Raw genomic sequence first — 15547 nt, forward strand, 5'->3', positions numbered from 1 at the left:
TGCTTTTGGATACTTTTACCCTTCCTCTACTGGACAATCACTTTTAAAATTAGCCTGCGCTGATAGGACTTTGCTGTGGAAGATTTTATAGGGGATTGGTAACTATTCCTGAATCTACAGGGTGTAAGCCATATTACTTGAAAGCAGAGCAAAAACTTACTGCTGATTAGCAGGTCTTCAATTTCATGCGCTACCAGATGTAGTATAAATATAAAGATATTAGTTTTGGTTGGGATTAACTGAAGCACTGGCTGTATCACTAGGTAAATACTAGTTCCTATTCAGGAGGGACTAAAAAAACCATGGGCATTGACTGCTCAAGGTACAGTTCAGTGGACAGTAACTTACATGTGTATGGTACAGGTGTAAAATGTTACCACGGTATAAGAGCAGAGAATTCTGACTTGCACCCAAAATGTACTTTTAAAAACTGGAACTCTTTATTAATTGACAGGTTGTTATATTCTCGGTTAGTGGGATGAAGGTTTTGTGGTATGTTTTTACCAGTTTCTGAACTCAGAATAGAATTTGGGTACAATCTCCTTACTTTTCATAGCATTCTCTTGGTTTTTTAATTTGATCTTGGGACTGTTTAAAATCCTTCCAAATGGGTGAGCAATTTTGCTGGAGAGAAAGCGTAAATACGGCCATCGTTTGAGATAAAACTCTTGGTTTGTCAGCTGCATTCAAAAGAGAAGTTGCACAGAAAGAATAGCTTTTAGTTCAGCCCTGAACATGGCAAGTGTCTCTTTAAAAATATATAATATGACTAGGAAGGAGGGAAATAGATATATGTATGTGTACATGCAAGGTCTATTCTATATTTAAATATGAACTAATGGCTCATTTAGAGTTTTACATAAGTTACACAGCACTGTTTTCCAATTCCTATGCCCCAGTGAAGCATACGTCTGCCTTTAGTGCTGGCTCTGGTCCTGGTACATAGAGTCCAGAATTCAAGGGGATGATAATGGGGTAGGCATTGCAGATAGTGAAGAGGCATGTTGGCTGTGGTCTGTGCTTCTAGCATTGTATCCTGGCCTGTGGCACAGCCAGGCCACACCTGGAAAAGGAGGACCAGATCTTGTGTATGAATGTGTTTTATTATGGACTCTACTCTAGACAGAAAGAAGCCTCATATGGATCCTTCTGCTGCCTATGATTTGCTGGTGGCTGGTGTCCAGGACTGGGACCTGACTGGTGACTGTGTTCCTTGTGAGCTGCTGCTCATCGGAGAGACTGCCTTCACGGTGCTGGTGAACCCTCAGGGACAGGTCCTGATCACTGCCTTGCAGTATGGCAAGGGCTGGATAGGGGTGGTAGCTCACGAGGGATATCTGGGGAAGCCCAAGATGGCACAGTTCCTTCAAAATGCGGTCAGCTGGCTCAGTATCTCTCTTCCACCCCACCCCCCCGAGCAGCGTCGGGGGGGGGGGGGGGGGGTCCACACAACTTGAGATTTCTCATGGAGATTCTCCGTAGGTCTGGCACTAGAATGCAGCCCTGCTCTGCGATCACATCCTTACTTGGCATTTATTGTACAGACGCCTATGATGTTACACAGATGAGGGACCTGATCCATTTTGTAAAGAAAGGTGGGAGGTTGCTCACTGGGGCTTGGCATTGGACCTGTGAGCACAGCCGAGAGAGAGTGCTGTTTGATTTCCCTGGGAACTGTGTCACCCATGTGGCTGACGTGTACTTCACAGCCAGATATGGTGAGAAGAGGATCTTCAACGTCTCAGGAATGGTGCCAGCGATTCTTTTGATCACTCCATGAGTATCCAAACCATTCTACACATGTTTAAAGGTATCGTTAAAAGTACTGTAAAATATTATGTAGCCTCTCCATAATTAAGGTGGCAATCTGCTTCCATTATAAAACTCTTTAACATCCTTATAACTTCAATATGGTAAATCTATTTGGCCTGAAAAATACTGTGCAGTCTCTGAAGGCAATAAATAAAATTTTAAAAATTCCACAGTTTAAGAAATAGGTTCACCAATTTCCTTCAATAACAAGTATTCAAAAATTATTTCGATTTGAGTTTACTTTTCCCCTCTAGCTCAAAAATAGCTGGTTAGCGCCCCCTTCAAATTTTCCATAGAGTTAGTTCTCCTTAAAGATTCACCTGCTAGCTATATTTGGGGGGAAAAATACATTACAATTACACAAGTAGTTGTACATTTTTGATGGGCTAATAAAAGGGGTACAGTCCTGCTCCCACTGATTTTTTTTTTTTTTTGCTGTTGATTGCAATGAGTGTAAGATTGCGCATGCGCCTTGTTTTCAGAAGACTTCTGAAAAAACGGTTCAAGATAGGTAGGGGTGTGTGAGAGAGAGAGAGTGCAGTTGCGGCTTATCGCGCATAAGGAACCTTCCACAGGTGATGGTTAACAGAGATATTCCTATAGCACAAGTGCTAAAACATTTTTGTTTCTTGTCGCTGTAGGACCAGGGTTTGAGTTCAGACTCTGTGTGTGGTTTATTAATGGAGACATGATGGCCTCGCAATAGTCAAGCTTCTGCCTGAGGTCCCATTCTATGGGCTGGTCTTCATTACAGGGAGATTGACGCTGCTACAATCAATGCAGCAGGTGTCCATTTAGTGGGTCTAGAGAAGACCCGCTAAATTGACGGCAGAGCACTCTCTGGTTGACCCGGTATTCCAGCTCTCCTAGAAGAGTAAGGGAAGTCAACCAGAGAGCGTCTCCTATTGATGCAGCGGAGTGAAGACACTGGGGTAAGTCAACCTAAGCTACATCGACTCCAGCTACGTTATTCACGTAAGTTGACACCCCCGTAGTGAAGACAAGCCCTATGGCTGATATCAATCCCTAGTGTAACTTGTAATTGCAAGAAATCATGGTGCTTTCACATGTGGAGTTTCGAATGTCAAAACTTTGAAGAAAACTTTTGAAAATTAAAAATTTTCTTTTTGCTGAAAATGTTAATGGTTTAAGAAAAAAAGAATCCTGACCACTTGCGTCGGCACAAGCACTGTGACATGCGTCAGCACAAGAGACCATCACAGAATTTTGAACATAAGTAGATTTTTATCCTGGCTCATGCACGAGGTAGTTTTCTAGGGAAGCAGTGGTGAAGGATTTAAAAAGTTCTCATGCTTCGAAAACCATATGTGACTAACTGCCATTGAAGCAAGCGAAGAATAGAAACTCTAAGTGACTTGCCAAAAGTTGCATAGGAAACTTGTGGCTGAAACAAAACTGATCTTTTCAGTTTTTGCAGTAGCACTGCAATTCACGCTTCTGTGTTTGTGCTCCAAAAATATTTTTATAAAGATCAGATTTTAAAAAGTGTAATTCTGGAAATATAACTAAGCCAATTTTACTGCTATGCTTCAAAGCAAAGCAATGTGTTTTCAGATATCCGAAGAGCTGAGTTGCTCAGTGAAAAGTGTATCTCCTCACCTCTCTCATTCCTTTTATCTCTGCTACCATGTCAGTCGTTTGCATCTCACCAATTGCTCCCCACACGTGGTCATTTCATATAACAGAAGGTAAAGGGCAAGAATGAATGACATGTAACAGCCACATCATGATGATGCACAGTAAAGGGTCAAAAAAGGCAGGCTTTGGTTTTTCATAAATGGGGGGGAAAAAATAGACCAGATTTGCTGTGGAGAAAAGGAATGGATATTTTGGGTGGAATGAGAGAAGGGCCAGCTTGGTGCTGGGTATGGATAAGAAAGATGAAGGATTTAGGCACACACTCTTATCAAACATCTCCAACAGACCTGAGGACTGCTCAGAAGGGCATTACCTTATCAGGGCTGAACTGGCTGGCTTAGGCAGCCAGGTGACTCTGATTGAAGGATATTTTGATCCTACTATGGGCAGGGTGGATAAACCAGACTCATGTCTCAGCTCAGATGATTCTATGCTAGTGTTGGCATTTCACCTGATGGCGACCTCTCTTGGCTTTGCAGACATGGGCTAGATCTCTGCAGACACTTAAAGCTTCTCTTCAGAGGGGTGTCTGAGCTGGACATAGTGATGGGTGGCGTGCCCTCTCATTTGCTCGTCCATGGGGCTTTGGCCTTCCCCCTTGCCATGGATGGCTCCTACCAGTGTTTTCTTGCATCGGCTCACTACGGCCAGGGCCATGTGGTAGCAGCTATGCATGAGAGCCAAACTTATGTGCTGATGCCGTTCCTTCTTGATGCCATTAAGTGGCTAGGTGCTGGGAAGAAAGGGAGGGTTGGCATCAACCCCAACCTAAACAGTCTCCATGACTTGCTAACTCAGCAGAGGGTTGTGTGCGAGATCTCAGCTCTGACTGACAACCTGAGCATTTACTGCTGCCAGTCCTACAGTGACACAGAGGTCAAGAAGATCCATGAGTTTGTGGCAGAGGGAGGGGGCCTGCTGATTAGAGGTCATGCTTGTTAGTGGGCTTCCTAAAATAGTGACCAGACCACTATTGCTGAATATCCTGGCAACAGAATCTTCAACCGGTTTGGGATCAGCATCTTGGGGCAATACATGGAGACAGATAAATACCTGGTATTATGACCAGCAGAGGAGATGCAATGTTACCACTTCTGCAGGGCACGCCCTCAATTCCAGCAGCACCTAGCCAAGAAAGAGGAAATCCAGCCCCAGCTGAAAGACTGGCTCCAGAAACTGGGGCAGGACTGCATGGAATTGCTCCAAATCCCTATTAGCGATAGCCCCACATATTCTTCACTCCACTGTATCCTGTACACAATACTGCACAGCAGTGGGATCCCATCTGTGTGCAAGGAATGCCCAGTCTGGAACAGGACCAAGGAGACAGTGCTCCTGTGTCTGGCCACAGAGCTGTCCCAAACTATGCCAGACTGTGCTACTGTGAACTCCCCACCATCCCCCATATCACTCTGGAAGTCAATGGCATAAACCCAGGTGAAAGAAGCTGTCCATTCACTACTACCCACAAGTGGTATCATCTGTAGAACATGCAAAAAAATAGCACTGCTTTCCATGAGCCTGATGAGACCACACTAGAATATTACTTGGCGTTCATAGAATCGTAAGTAAGGTTAAGATTTTGTCATGGTTATTTTTAGTAAAAGTCACGGCCAGGTTGCAGGCAGTAAACAAAAATTCACAAAAGCCTGTGACCTGTCTGTGACTCTTTTTTTTACTTTTAATAATAATAATAATAAAAAAAAAGTGTGGGGGGGGGGAGAGCTAACTGCCTCGGGGGGATTATGGACTCTACTCTATAATAGCTGTTATAGCTGTTCAGCCCCCCCACCCCCCACCCGTGACAGCTGTGAGACCTGCAGCTCGGAGCTTCAGGGCTGAAGCAGCAAATGTCACAGAGGTCTGTGAAAATCACGGAATCCGTGACTTCCATGACAAAATCTTATCCTTCATCATAAGTTACCAGTATACAATGGGTACTGGGTTAGGTGTAGTCCATTTCCATTTTCTTCCCTCCAACCTTTCCAGAAGCCAGGGTAGACTTTCCCCTACAATCTTGATGGGGAAATAAATTTCTAAGAAGTGCTAGTTGCTTGAGTCATTTAGTATTGGACTGGATAAAGCAATGGAGAACAGGACCTAAGACGTGGCCCTGTGGTGATATGCAAGCACAGCATTGAAGATTGGGAGATGGCTGTCTCCTCTCTCTGGGGTGGCCTGATTTACATCATAGTGCCAAAGGGCAGCCAGTTAGGTAACCTGCCTATCACTGTAAAAGGGGTTATGCAGGCTCCTTTCTTCAGGCTTGGTAAGTACACGGATAAATGCACTGCAGAGCTTTCACTGGACAATGTTGCTACAGCTCCTGATTTTGAAGACCTAAACAAAAGCATACTTCTAAGTATCAGTGACTCCACTTGGAACAGTTTTCAGTCAGCTGTTCAATGCTTGCAAGTGCTTTTCCCCCCTCATCTTTCACCTCTGCTGCCACCAAGTGGCAGCATCATGTTTCTCATTTAATATTAATATTAAGCGGTTTGCCTCCCGTGCCTTTTGGTAAGCGTTCCACAGCTCCTTCACTTTAACTCTGTACTGCAGTGTGTCCCGGTCATGGCCCCTTTCTGTCATGCATCGTGAAATCTGTATGTAATATCATAGGTCCTACGGCTGGAGCGCAACTGGGACTGGACAACCTCCTCTCCCCAAATGTTGAGGTCCAGCAGCTTAGCATTGCTCCAAGTGGGGGATCGCCTGCTGCGTGGAGAAGGCATGGTGACCTGGAAAGATGTGCTGAGATCACTCCATGCGTCACCGAGCAAACAGGAAGGGGACTTTCAAAATTCCCAAGGAATTTAAGGGGTGAGGCTCACGGTTGGTCACCTGGAGGCAAGGCAGTAGAGTTCAAACTGATGACCAGAGAGGCAAGAACAGACATTGTGGGACACCTCCTGGAGGTCAATTGCAGTGCTGTAATCGACCAGGGTGTCTATACTGGCACCACAGAGCTGTACCTCCAGTGCAGAAAGCTGTATGCCTCTCATCGGGGTGGTCTTTTTTTATAGCGCTGCAACTGCGCACTAAGTGGCTTGGCAGTGTGTACACCTCGGGAGTTAAACCGCAGAAAGTGGCTTTACTGTACAGAAACTTGCCAGTGCAGACAAGGCCAGAGAGAGAATCATTATGGCACATTCTTGTGTATTTTACAAGTCTCCTGCTTCAAGGGCTTAGGGGACGTGAACTCCCATTGATGTGGACAGGAGTTGTGTGTGCATGGAAAGTGTATTTAAGGCCTTATCTACACTACACAATGAAGTCGACCAACATTAGGTCCATGTACCACCACCATAGTAATTACTGCGGTTTTTCATGTTCACACTGCCCTTCTGCCACTGGTGTGTGTTCTCTCCAGGAGCACTTGCACCAACCAAAGTGGGGCAGTGTAGGGGGCTGAGAACCCGGGTTCTCAGTGCTGGGAGCTGGGCTCCCACCTGGGATCTCTGCGCGGTGCTGACAAGCGATATAAGTAATTCAGTGTCTACACTGCATTCGCCTCTGGTGGAGGTGGAGTTATTAGGTCGGTGTAGTGGGGGACTTGTATCGTCGACAGCAACGCTGTAGGGTAGACATTTACACAGTTAGGTCGACTAAGGCAGTTTATGTTGACCTAACTCTGTAGTGTAGATCTGGCCTAAATCTGTAGTGAGTATGTATGGCCCATTGAGTAGAGCAAACTCTAAGGCGATTTGTGAGACTTCTCATAGGTAGGGGGCTAAACTCAGACCTGCGGCAATGTTACCACTGGTATGGAAATGCAACTCCGCTTAACCCAGGGGAGTGGTGCTTGGGTTCATTAATTTGAATTTAGGCCACAGATTAGGATCATTAATAATTTCTGATTTAAAAATTAATTGTGAAGTATTTTCCTACATAATTTTTCTTCAGTTTTGATCTATAAAGCTCATAATTAGACTGACCCATAATGTTCAGTGTTTCTTGTACATAAGGCAGAAGCCGCCCTAATGAAAGTAAACCCAACTCCATGGAAATCAGTGAGGTTATATTAGGTATATTTTTGGCCCTTAGAACATCTGCTAGTCTAACAAAAATGATCATCATAAAAGAATTTGTGAGGCAAAAACCTTAGCCTTGAGTATTCAGACAAATGAAGCAGGGGCTTGGTGACAGCAACAGCATTAAATTTTCCCTCAAAGTAAAATGCCAGAGGTGTCATCTACAGGAGGGAAGAGGGTTTAACACTTTCCTTCCCCTGAAGTCATGACTCTAATTCCCTTCCCCCCTTCACTGTTGCTATTGTCTTTACATGGAAGGTGTTCAGATACAGAGATGAGCAGCAGGATAAAATCCTAAAACAGATCTTAATGTGTGTGTTTTTTTTTTTTTTTTTTTTTTTTTTTTTTTTTTTTTTGACTTGCACTAAAGACTAAGCAGTGTTTTTACTGAGCTGTTGGCAGTGACAACCACATATTTTTTTTCCTGAGTGGCCACAGTCAATTTAGAACCCATCAAAACAAATGGTACAATTTTCATAACATTTTGCATGGAATTTATGAATTTAAAAACCTAAATGAATCCACACGGCATGGGGGGTGCAATATAACTGTGTTACTGTTGCTCTGGGAGATCTTCCTTTTGAATTTCCTAATTTAAAATTCAAATAAACCAAAAAAGATACAGCTGAAGCGATATACTCTGCTGTAGATGTTTGCGTTTAATCTTGTTGCCACATTGCTACAGGAGAGACCTCTAAGCACCCGTGGCAGACCAGCATCTGTCACTATCCTGCTCTATGGTGGGGAACTAGCTACCAAGAACCTCATCTTGACAGTGCCTTCTGACAGCATTTGCCATATAGAGAACCCAGAGCCTTTGACCATCTGGGAACAGATATTGGCAGCTGTAGCTAAGCTGGCGGCAGTACCGCAAACGTTTCCTTGGCCAGAAAGGATTGTAGCAGATATAATATGGAGATCTCCTAGAACTGGAAGGGACTCTGAAAGGTCATCAAGTCCAGCCCCCTGCCTTCACTAGCAGGACCAAGTACTGATTTTTGCCCCAGATCCCTAAGTGGTCCCCTCAAGGATTGAGCTCACAACCCTGGGTTTAGCAGGCCAATGCGCAAACCACTGAGCTATCCCTCCCCCCAGGCAGATCTTAGCTGGTGAGTATAACCTACTGTCATAAAAGACAGCTGAGTAGCCTTGTAGTGCAGACAACTGAGCTGGAGGCTGGGAGCTAGGAGCACTTACATTCCAGCCTCCTACTATGTAGCTTTGGGGCAAGTCATTCAACCTCTGTATGCATCCTAAGGTTCCTATGGGCTTGCCTCTGGCTGTCCTTCTGACTAAAAGGCAGGGCCAGTAGAATTTGTCATTGTTACTAATGCTCATAGGCTTTATTTCTAGAGTGCACCTCCCACCCACCCAAGTACTTCAGGAGGCGGGTATAATATGGTAAGAAAACACTGTAAGATTTGTGGTATTCACCTAACCCCAAATATTTTTCCACACACATTCATTGTAATGTCTTAATGAATTTTGTTCTAATACCACCCTCCTCACCCTAGTAATCGGGCACCTTCCAGTAGTGCATTGCTAATAGTTGTCACATGTGGCTTGTTCTTTCATCCTCTCCCCACGGGGAGAATTGGGTGTGCAATGGAGTGTTTTGTTTGGGAGAAGGAGGGGATTTTTAATGTGCATGCTTCTATTATTACTACTTGCATTACTGAGGAGCCCCAGTCATGGACCAGGACCCCAGTGTGCTAGGCGCTGTACAAAAACAGAACAAAAGGATGGTCCCTGCTCCAAAGAACTTTTTTTTCCTGTGTTGAATTCTTTTGCTGTGCTCCTCTCTTGCTTGCTTGTCTCACGAGTATTGGAGCAAGCATTACTGGTAAATGCTCACGGAAAACAAATCTGAGTTATATGAGCCAGTATTTGTGAAAACTGAGTTTTTAAATCCCAAGTGGAAGTATTCTCACCAGAAGTGCACTACTCTGGGGGGTGTGGAGGTGAGAAAATAGAAAAAAAATCCATGTGACTTACCTGAGCAACCTGGATCAGTGTGTGAATGTGGAGCATCAAATACACCAAACCGTGTTTTAAAAATAATTTAACTTATCAAATAAAATGTGAGGAAACCACAATCTGCTTTAGGATAGCTCACAAGCAGAACAAGGGGTTGAATTTGCCAGATGAATTACTTCTTGTGAATTGTTGTATAGCTCTAAAGCCTGCAATAAAGTAACCGTTTTAAAATTAGTTCCCCTCTGGGCTGTTGGCTCCATCGCTTCCTACTAGGCTGGATGTATGCTGGGTTCCCCATCATGTACCATTTGGATTTAGTGAAGGAGTTAGTGAACATGGAATACATACAAGCCAATGTTCTGTGGGGTCCCATTCATGAGCTGGGACACAACCAGCAGTGGGGAAGCTGGGAATTCCCCCCTCACACCACTGAGGCCACATGCAACCTCTGATCTGTCTATGTGCATGAGAAAGTGCTAGGATTCCCAGACAGAGAGCTCACGAAGAGCTTCACCTGGGGCGCCAGAGGGAGAGGGTCAGATGTTAGCTTGAGAAAGGGGCCTGGCTAAAGGACTGGAGTGTCTGGATTGCGCTGGAGACCTACCTGTAGGTGAGATGGGGAGAATGGAGTCAGACATTCTTATGAAACTGCTTTTACAAAAATGGCTCCCTGATTGGGTCTCACGGCTTCCACAAAGTGGTGTTTTATCAGTTTTCTCATGTTTGTTTGGGTGTGAGGCCTGTCATGGAAAGCTCCATAATGTACTCCTTGGGAATTCTGTGCCAAAATATTAAAAATTCTACAGCAAAAAACTAAAAATTATTCAAAATTCTGCTTATTTTTTGTCAAAATAATGCAGTATAGTCCAGCTAGTTTCAATTATTTTGGTAATTCATTTAAATTACAATACAATGGATGGAGAATGGGAGTGGGGAGCTGTGATAAATAAGGGGGGTAGCTCCCTTTTATGGACATCCAGCCAGTCAGTAGCTATAGAATCCTCCTTAGCAGCTGTGCCCTAATTGCCTTAACTGTAAAGGGTTAAGAGAAGCTTAACCTGAGTTGGTACCTGACCTGGGGAACCAATAGAGAGGCTTTACCCTTTCAAACTGGAAAAACTGCTGGGGGTGGGGTGGCTTTTTTTTGTCTCTTGGGCTGGAGAGAGGGGAAGGCAGCCACAAGCTGTCTGTAAGCTTTAAGCCAGATATGGGAAATCATCAGCATCATACCTAGAAACTCCTCATTTGGAACCCCAGATATGTAAGTAGCACAGGAAAAGTTAAGACAGATGCGACTAGGAACCTTTTTGGTGGTTTTGGTTTGTGAATTCCTCTGTGCTAACCCCAGCTGCTTTTGTTTTGCTTGTAACCTTTAAGCTAAACCCCAAGAAAGTTATTTTTGGTGTTTAATCCCTGAAGCCTGAGTTTTCAGATGTTTCTTTCTTTTTTAATAAAATTTACCTTTTTTTAAAGAATCCTTTGATTCCAAAGTCCTTAGACGAGGGGTTGGTCTGTGTTCACATTGCTAAGGCAATTGGTTGGTATCTTATTCTCAAGCCTTCCCAGGAAAGGGGGTGAAGAAGCTTGGGGGGGATATTTTCGGGGGATAGGGATTCCAAGTGACCCTTTCCTGAGTATTTGTGAAAATCACTTGGTGGTGGCAGCAATATCTGTACAAGGCAGAAGACTGTGTCTTGGAAAAGTTTTAACCTAAGCTGCTAGAAGATAAGCTTAGGGGGTCTCTCATGCGGGTCCCCACATCCGTACCCCAGAGTTCAGATTGGGGGAGGGAGGTATACCCTGGCAGGAGCATTGGAGGAAATCACAAACCCCCCTCTATCTAATAATAATGTAGCTAGTATTGACCCTTTACAGGCATATTCTCAGTGTTACATCATAGGCAACTGAAGAGCAAGTGAGGGCTGGGGACTCAAACTCATAATTATACTGGCTACTGACCATCTCCAGAAAGGTCGGTAGCAAACAGCTCTTGGAGCACATTTTGATAGGAAATTTTTTCAGTCCAAAAATTTAGACCATTTCTAGTCACTAAAGCTCCATAAGCATCTATAAGGCCCTACTTTCCTTTACCAGTAGGAAAGGGGGAAGGGGTTGCTTCATGTGGTGCTTCCCAGATGGCTACATTGATTTCCACTCCACCTCTCTTTCAACACTTTGAGTCACGGAAGGCCCAGCTGCATGCTCCGTTCAGTAAATTCATTGGTCTGGTAACAGGTGAAAAAGAAGAGACCTCTCCCAGCTGAGTACTGAACTTCAGCTAAAATGAGAATCTGTTCACTGTATGGCTTATTTATTATGAGCCAAAGGCCATTAGAGGATGCTACTGTCACATATATTTGAGTAACTCTGACACCTTGTTTAATAGAAGGCAATGGTGGCACATACACACCAATCAGCACATTAAAATATGCAAGCGGAAGTATTTCTCCACTCTGGAAGGTGACTCGTTTGAAAATGGAACCTTCTTACTTCACAGATGTACTGCTAGAGCGTATCTATTCACTTTGGTGAGAAAACTGTTTACTCCTGTTAGTTCTGCTGAACCAATCTAGCTAAGAGAACACTAGCTGTTTCCTATACTTCCTTGTGCATCATAAATAGAATTGTTTGACTTGCTTACACTGAAATCCACTGAAAACAATGGTGTTGCACAGAGGTTTAGTGAGGGCCTAATTCAGTCTGCAGAGCCTTTATTACTGCTGATACACAAACAGTTAAGAACCCAGGTGTGTCCCAGATTTCAGGCTGACTTTTTCAGGGCTGTTTCCAATAAACCTCATCTTATTTATAAACTGAGCATGCCTGATTTGGAAACTTGTGAGTCACATGAACTATAGAGACCCAAGATACCATTTTGTGAGTCACTTTTCAGAGTAGAACAGTTTTCAAGGGCCCTCCTGACTATTTAAGTCTGAACACTGAAGCTTATTTTCAATAGCTTTACTCCCAAGATGACAGTTACCAAAGAACTAGATACTCAGAGATGTGGTAACCATTAATGTTCATGAGGTGTAATTGTAAGCTTGATCATGAATGTTCAGGAGGTGGGATGAGGTGCAATGTGTCTGGTTAACCTTAATTTAGGGGCATAGGCTACAGCTTTAATACAGCTCCTTGTTGCCTCCTAGCTGCTGGAAGCCTTTGGCTGGGAACCCTTAGTTCAGCTCTTCTCAGATGACCAGAAAATGTCTAACATCCCAACAGACAACCCTTCCAAGATGAATCTGTGGGCAGAGAATTTCTCTCAGCAAGTGAAGAAGAATTTGGCCCCTTTCTTTAGGACATGGGGGTGGTCTATTAAGGTGGAAGTCTCCAAGAAACTGGAATCTCTGCCCAACTGGGATAAGAACCCAGTGAAAAAGATTATGACTTAGTCATGAGAAATATTAGCTGTAATGTTGTAAAGAACTTAGAGTTTTATGTTTCTTAAATATAATAAAACTGTATTAGACCCTCCAGGGTGTAAATGTACTATCCGTTTCAGACTTAGATACTATGGTGATGGGTATGGTTTATAAGTACCTAGAGAGAGAGGTACAGGAACTCCTCAATTGACATTGTAGTTATGTTCCTGGAAAATGCGACTTTAAGCAAAACGATGTTAAGAGAATCCAATTTCCCCATAAGAATTAGTGTAAATGAGGGGGTTAGATTCCAGGGAAATTTTTTTCACCAGCCAAAAGACTATATATATATATATATATACATACAAACATACACACACACAGTATAAGTTTTAAACAAACAATTTGATACTGGTACATAGTGATGATTGTGAAGCTTGGTTGAGATGGAGGAGTTGGAGGGCGGGATATTTCCCAGGGAATGCCTTACTGCTAAATGAACTAGCAATTGACTGAGCCCTCAAGGGTTAACTCTCACAACACTCTACAAGGCAGCAGGAAAGGAGGGAGGGCAGACAGACACACACACCCTGTGTGTGAGAGGAAAAAATGTGCATTTCTCCTTTTAAGTAGTTGACCCCAGGCTTCAGTACACTGCCTTGCTAATTAAATTGGCTTGCTGAGACCTGAGAGGGCAGCTACTGCATAGAAGCTCACTCCCTCCATTGTGTCGTCGTCCCCCCCCCGCTCTATGAAAGATGGGGTAAGTGGGATGCAGGAGCAGGGGAGAGGGGGAGACACCCTGACATTAGCTCCCCTTTTCCCCCCTCCCCCTGTACAGCAAGCAGGAGTCTCTGGGAGCAGCTCCAAGGCAGAGGGCAGGAGCAGCACATGCAGAGGGGGGAGGGATAGCTGCTGCACAGGGAACTTAGGGGAGTGGGGAGCTGATAAGGGGGCTGCTGGTCCACCCTGGTTCCAACCACCCACCAGCTAGCTGCAACAGGCTGCTCTTCCTGCAAGCAGTGGACAAAACAGGTGGCTGCCAAACGATGTTAGAAGGGAGCATTACACAACTTTAAATGAGCATGTTCCCTAATTGATCAGCAACGTAACATCGAAACAACGTTAACCGGGACAACTTTAAGTGAGGAGTTCCTGTATTTTCTGGATCTGCTTTCTTGGTCATGTGAGACAAATATCTATCATGCACCTGAGTTTTCTTCTGAATATGCTGATTCCTTTCTCTTTAAGGAAGCAAACCTAGGTCCTGACTGTGGCATTTAGTGACTGGCCTGAACTGGGGATTGTACAGAACTACACACCTTCAGTCGGCACAATCCTCGCTCCCAGCTTCCTGATGTATGGTGAGCATATATATGGGGAAATTGAGGGGACACCTCCATCAGGGCTCCAGTGTATGGTTACATGTTTGTCCTGGAAACAGGACACGTGCAACCAGGGTAACCCCTTTGCATTTTTATGGAAGGAAACCCATTGTATGTACATGACTCCTGCACCAGAGATAAGAGACTGGAAAGAAGCAGTGAGAGAGGGCTAGGATTGTGGCTGAGAGCAGGTCAGCTCGAGAGAGGGGCAGCAGTAGTGTTGGCTCTGGGACTGCGTTTGGGTGGGAGGGGGACTGGAAGAAAGTTATGAGTTTTGTGCATCTGCCAGCATTCTGGGGTGGACGCTCAGTTTTGTAAACTTTTATAGGTTTTAGGAAGAATGACTGAAATTATGGAGATCACTTTGTAATTGGGTGGACTAGAAAGACATTACAAGGGTTGAGCTCCCAGATGAGGATGCCTTTCTTGCAGTAGCATTGGCTTGGAAGTAACTGACATAAAAGGAGCCAGGCAGGAGAATACTGGTCAGATCAACGTGTAGCTTCTAAGCTGGATGTTTCATATTAACTTTTGTGTTTTGTTAGCATTACAATATAATAAGATCAGAATGATAACTTCCAAGGGAATTCACTGGATCAGGGCCTACCATTATGCTTCAGTCTCTGCATTTTATGGGCAAACCAAATCATTCCTTATTGCCCATAAAACAGGGAATTTAATTAGTTCCTGAAGTCTCAGTCAAATTAAATGGAGGAACAAACTACCGGGTGTTTGAATGAAGGAAGAGGTACTGTATACTGAGTCTTCCAACTGGCACAAGATTTTACTTCATTTTAATGATCTTTTACAACAGCAGAGAATGCATCAAAGGTTTAATTATCACTCATTTTTCAAACAAACAAGGAAATGTAACACCTATTAAAATGCATCATAAAATACACTGAACAAAAAGGGGAAAAAATCAAGCCCCCTGAATGGTAATACAGTATAACAAGATGAGTTGGGTAGCTTAACTCAGAGGAAACTGACTAATCCCAAGCACCCAGGAAGTCACTGTAATAATTTTTTGGCTCAATCAAGAGTGCTAATGCAAGAAGATCGGAGGCTTTCAAGAAGGGAAGGAGGATGTGAGAAGTTCTGCCCTGCATTTCCACTGCTGCTGCAGCTTCTCACTGACTTTGTGTCCTACACTCCATGGGTGCTCAAAATTAGTAATAAGATAAGTTTTAATGCTACAAAACTTTAACAATTTTAAGTCTTAGGGAGAAAATGGCCATGATGGTCTAAAATAGAAGCCTGGAGTTAACCCCCTAAATCCACATTTAGGCATCTGCCTAACTTTCAAAATCTTGGCCCA

General features: G+C 43.9%; 1 pseudogene; it reads left to right on the plus strand.

The window, feature by feature from the left end:
- Positions 1-1139: 1139 nt before the first annotated feature.
- LOC128830045 (TRPM8 channel-associated factor 2-like) lies at positions 1140-12874 on the plus strand (annotated as a pseudogene).
- The last annotated feature ends 2673 nt before the right edge of the window (positions 12875-15547 follow it).

This window comes from Malaclemys terrapin, chromosome 1 (genome assembly GCF_027887155.1).
Source record: "Malaclemys terrapin pileata isolate rMalTer1 chromosome 1, rMalTer1.hap1, whole genome shotgun sequence".
Taxonomy (NCBI): Eukaryota; Metazoa; Chordata; order Testudines; family Emydidae; genus Malaclemys; species Malaclemys terrapin.